Source organism: Leopardus geoffroyi, chromosome A2 (genome assembly GCF_018350155.1).
Source record: "Leopardus geoffroyi isolate Oge1 chromosome A2, O.geoffroyi_Oge1_pat1.0, whole genome shotgun sequence".
NCBI lineage: Eukaryota > Metazoa > Chordata > Mammalia > Carnivora > Felidae > Leopardus > Leopardus geoffroyi.
The window spans coordinates 107083507-107089506 of record NC_059331.1 but is presented as its reverse complement, the minus strand read 5'-3'; positions in this window follow the sequence as shown (position 1 = coordinate 107089506).

Here is a 6000-nt window from a genome sequence, read left to right as displayed (position 1 = left end):
AAAAGCCCTTAACTCATATTGGATATTAACCCTTTATTGGATATAACCTTTGCAAATGTCTTCTCCCATTCAGTAGGTTGCCTTAGTTGCCTTTGCTGTGCAAAAGCTTTTTATTTTGGTGTAGTCTTTCCTTTAAGAAAGATACTTTATATCATTTTGAAAAGATAGCTAACAATCACTATACATAAAATCAAAATGGATGTTGAATTCCTTGTTCCTTTATTTTGTCCCTTCTCAGCGATCATTTGACCTTAACCTCTGATATCCTGGAAAGAGTGACCTAGCTTCCCTTGTAGTCATATAGATGTATTTGTTCCCACCACACTCCTGCTATTTTTTTCCTTTGGTCCCCAGTAGTTTTTACATATCTTGAGACAACATAACACACTGGTTAGCACTCGCTCAAGAGCCCAAGAGATCTGGAGTCATGCCTCATATGTTACTTGCTATTTATTTGATTTGAGGCGTGTGATTCTTTAGCTTTTTTCATCCATAAACACCCAGCACACCACCCAGAGTCTGACTAGCACTCTCCCGTTGCTTGAGGACTAAATTTCTCATTCCCCAGCTGCTAGGGCTGTCGGAGCTGATGACTCAGAGCTGAATGCACTTCTGGATCTTGCCCTCTGCCCTTACCCAAGGCCTCAACACTTCCGGAGACAGCTCACATCTGGTGTCTGATGGGTACAAACACCTAACCCCTTTGCCCCAATTCATGAACCTCTATAGGGCATTCTCTGCCCCAGAGCTCCCTGGGAAGAATAGTGAGATGTATGTGGTGGCTGTTCCACAGCTCAGCTCCTCCTGTGCCTCATCTCACTTCCTTCCCTTCGCTTCAGCTGTCAGTCCTGAGGTGAGTTACCCAATAAGCATCCTGCGCTCGAATCTCTATCTCAGTCTCCTTCTCGGGGGAAACTAAATTGGTGATAGTACCTCCCTCAGAGGCATGGTTGTGAGGTTTACATGAGGTAATTTCCTAATAAATGTTAGCTATAACTATCCCTTTGAATAAGGATGTACCGAGCCATACTTGACAGCCAAAAGCTTTCATAGTTATAGTCCGATATCAATTCCTGGCATGACACTGGCAGGATTTGAAATTTGCCTCTACCATTTATTGGCCATGTGACACATTGTTTCAGTCCTCTGTGTCTTAGTTTCCTCATTTGGAAATGGTCCCACATCATAAGGTTATTTTGTGGATGAAAATGAGATAAGTATATGTAAAGGACTGATAACAATGTGTGGATCATAATAAACTCACTACATGTTTTTTTTTTTTTTTTAACTATCTTTTTTGGTAAACATTTATTCATTTTTGAGAGGCAGAGGCAGACAAAGCTCTAGCGGAGGAGGGACAGAAAGAGGAGACAGGGAATCTGAAGCAGGGTCCAGGCTTTGAGCTGTCAGCACAGAGCTTGATGCAGGGCTCGAACCCATGAACTGTGAGATCATGACCTGACCTGAACTTGGATGCTTAACTGACTGAGCCACCCAAATGCCCATGTTAATGATTCTTCTAATTATAACTCATATAATCATTCTCTACTTAACCTCAGTGACATCATGTTTTTATAGCACTTGCTTCAGGATACCTACCGTTTGAGACCAACATGGACATGAGAAATTTGTCTAGATAGATTATTCCTGATTGAAAATAAAATTCTGTAAGGATAGACGTAGCTAAGCAGGAAAAGTGAGAATTCAATAAAAAAAGAGTTGTAGAGAGATACTCCTCAGTCCATAATTTTCTAAGATTTTTTTGGTTGTTCAGTTGCTACTTTTAAGTAAGTAGTGTAACCTTATTCTTTCTTCCAGATAAATTAGACTTTAACTGAATTAATGGTATGGATAGGACAGGTAAGTTCAGTCTGACTGGATTATGAGACAGAGGACAAAACAGTTTACTTTTGGGGATGGGGTGTAACTAAGGAAATAGAACTGGAAGATGTGGGTTCTAGAGTTGACTCTGTCAGGCACCCATGTGTCTTTGGTGTGTGTGTGTGTATACACACATCCAAACATCTACGCATCCGTGCATATATATACACATATATAAATGTATGCTATATGAGAGTTCACTATTTGCTGCATAGTGGAGGAAAAAGAAAAATAGAGTGCACCCATTAGTTGGGAAATTTAAGCAAATGCGATTGATTTGCTCTTAGTTTGCAAGATGAGTGGAGTTTATTTATAATAAATTGTACTTCAGTATGTAGGCAGCTAATATAATGATGCCTTATATTAGGACCAAATATTAAATACTCAGTATTAAAAACTATGTATATGAGGGCGCCTGGGTGACTTAGTCAGTTGAGCGTCTGACTTTCGCTCAGGTTATGATCTCACGGCTTGGGAGTTTGAGCCCCACATCAGGCTCTGTGCTGACAGCTAAGATCCTGGAGCCTGCTTCAGATTCCTGTCTCTGCCCCTCCCCTACTCACGTTCTCTCTCTCTCTCTCTCCCTCTCAGAAATAAGTAAAATATTTAAGTCAAAAAAAAAAAAAAAACACTGTATATGGAGTATAAGACTTAAAGGACTAATTTTTTTCATTAAGGGAAAGGGGAGTGGAGTTTTGCTTATGTTAATAAACACAGTAGCTAGTGAAACTTAGTGCTTTGATAAACGCTACCTCAGTCCTGCTATTTTATAACTTTAGGTTGGTTCTTCTTTCAGAGGGAAATGTGCCTAAGGTAGGACCTATTTGTAGGTGAGAGTGACTGTTGTTTAGTAAATAATTATTGATTGACTGAATAAAAAAAGCAAAGCACAGATGTTAACTTCTTCTTAGCCTACAGGGCTAAGAGGCCATTGTTTTCCAAATTAAAATTCTGAGGATGTCTTAGGAAGGAAAAGGAGTTTGGATTCTAATCTCATTCTCACCTACATGAACTTGAACAAACGACCTTCTCTGGGTCTTGGCTTAATAATTATAATGCATTTGGAGAAGATTGATGATTTTTTGATTTTTGTAAAAAATTATTTTCAGGTGGGCCTTTTTTATAAAACAAAAACTTACCTGAAATGAAAGGTCAGTATTTAACACCTATGTGGTACACTAGAAGCAGAGCATAATGTTGGCCTTTCTTTCAAGACAGACTTTGAAGCTTTTCCTGTAAACCAGAATACCCAGCAAACAGTTTTGAACCACTGAAGTTAAAAACTAACAGCACATTACAGTTACAGAATTTGATGGTCTGTCATATAAGCCAGTAAGTAATTCTTAGCCATGGTTGTGCTGTGTTAGTTGGGTTACTGGTCAGATTTGTCAGCAAAAGAAAATTTAGCTGTTGAATCGGATTCATAATCTCAGTTGGATTAATGCTTTGCATCTTTTCTCACTTAGTGCTTATTCAGCTATCATGAAACCTCAGTGGCTTACATACACTCATGTTATTTCTGATACTTCTGTGGGTCACATAGGCAGTTAGTCTGCTCTGGAGCAACAGGGCTGATAACTGCAGTGAGTTAGGTTACAAACGTCAAAAACAGGGTAATCTAGAAAGAGGACAAGACTAGAGTACAACCATTAACAGCAGCATTACCTGCACATGATTGGTAGACAACTGTTAGCCCTCTGTCATAATGTAGGCGCTCAGGGCTTCCCTAGCAGTCTATTTTTTTTCACCTTCTGCTTTTCATGTCCTCTCTTCTTCTCCTTTAATTATATTTTGAGGAGATTGGCCAGAGAAATGACCTAACATTACACGAGGAAGATATCAACTACATTGCTTAATCATTGGACTTTATTTTAAGAGGTATGGAATTAATTTAAGAAAAAGAGACACAGTTTTTAAGTAGGTCAAACAAAGTACAAATCAGATTTGATCTCCTTGACTCTGACATCTAAATCTGGAGGCAGATAAGATGATCATTTTCCAATAAATTCTAGAGGAAATCTTACAATCTAACTTTTGAGATATAATTGACATATAACATCATGTCACTTTAAGGCATACAATGTATTGGTTTGATGTAGTTATTTCAATGATTGTCACTGTAACATTAATACCTTGATCATGTCACATATTGTCATTTTTTTTGGAGTGATTAGAATAGTTGAGATCTAGTCTCTTAGAACCTTTGAAGTTTATAATAGTATTGTTGACTATAAGCACCTGTGCTATGCATTACATCTGAATTTATTAGTTGCAGATTTGTACCCTTAAACAATATCTTTAAATTCCTACATCCCCCAGCTTCTGGTAACCACTAGTGTACTTGGTTTATATGATTCCATGTGATAATTTTGCAGTATTGGTCTTTCTCTATTTAAAAAAAAATAAAAAAAAAATGTTTATTTTTTGAGAGAGAGAGAGAGAGAGCACGCAAGCAGGGGAGGACAGAGAGAGAGGGAGGAGGCACAGAATGTGAAGCAGGCTCCAGGCTCTGAGCTGTCAGCACCCATGAACTGTGAGATCATGACCTGAACCAAAGAAATACGCGTAACCACTGAGCCACCCAGGTGCCCAGGTCTTTCTCTAACTACTCTTAGTATACTGCCCTTAAGGTCCATCCCTGTTGTTGCAAATGGTGTTGGTATGTCTTCTTTGGAAAAAATGTAAATTCCAATTTGCTCACTTTTTAATTAGATTGTTAGGGATTTTTTGTTTTTTTGTTTGAATTTTATGAATTTCTTTATTGCAAATATTAGTTAATATTTGGTATACAGTTTGCAAATACTTTATCCTGACCTACAGCTTACACTTTCATTTTGTTGATTGTTCTTTTATTGTGCTGAAGCTTTTCAATTTCATGTATTCTCACTTACTGATTTTGCTTTTATTGCTTGAACTTGTGGTATCCTATATAAAAAAATCATTGCCAAAATGATTGTCAGGGAGAATTTACCCTATATTTTCTTTTAGGACTTTTAGGGTGTAGGTCTTATGTTTACGTACTTAATCCATTTCAAGTTAATATTTGTGTGTCATATAAGTTAGGTGTTTAGTTTTAATTTTCTGTGGTCTGTTTTTAATAGCCTGTGGTTATCCAGTTTTTCCATCATTTATTGAAGAGACTCTTATTTCCCTATTGTATTGTCTTGGCCCCCTTGTCCAGTATTAGTTGACCCTATTTGCAGTGGTTTATTTCTGGACTCCGTATTCTGTTCCATTAGTCTATGTGTCTATTTTAATACTAAAACCATACTGTGTTAATTACTCAAACCTTGTAGTATAGTTTGGAATCAGGAAATGGGATGCCGCTGGCTTTGTCCTTCTTTCTCAGAATTGTTTGAGTTCTTTGGGGGTGTGTTTTGGTTCCATACAAACTTCAGGAAGTTTTTTTTTTTTTTTTTCTGTGAAAAATGACATGAGTCTTGATAGGAATTACATTGAATCTATAAACAGCTTTTGGGTTGTATGTGATTTTAATAACAGTAATTATTCTAATCCATGAACATGGGACATCTTCCCATTTATGTCTTCTTAAATTCTTAGTTGTAGTTTATATTATATGGGTCTTTCATATCCTTGCTTAATTTTATTACTAAGTATCTTACTTGATCTAGATTGTGAATGGAATAGTTTTGTTTTTCTTTTTCAGAAAGTTTATTGCTCGTGTGTAGACACAGTACTCGTTTCTATATGTTAAATTGATACCCTGCAGCTTTAATGAGTTTGTTGATTAGTCCCAACAGGTTTTTGATTGGCTTTAGGGTTTTCTTTATATAAGATTATATCTCTACAAATAATTGCAGTTTTACTTATTTTACAGTCTAGATGGCTTTCATTTCTTTTGCTTGCCTAATGGCTCCAGCTAGGACTTGCAGATCTATGTTGAAAAAGAGTGGTAAGAGTAGGTAGCCTTGTCTTGGTCCTGAATTTAGAAGAAAAGATCTCAACCTTTCACTATTGAATATGTAATTACCTGTGGATCTAGTGTTTACAGCCTCTATCGTGTTGACACATATTCTTTCTTTACCCAATTTCTTGAGGGTTGTTACCATAAAAGGGTACTGTATTTTGTCAAATGCTTTTGCTGCATCTATTGAGAGG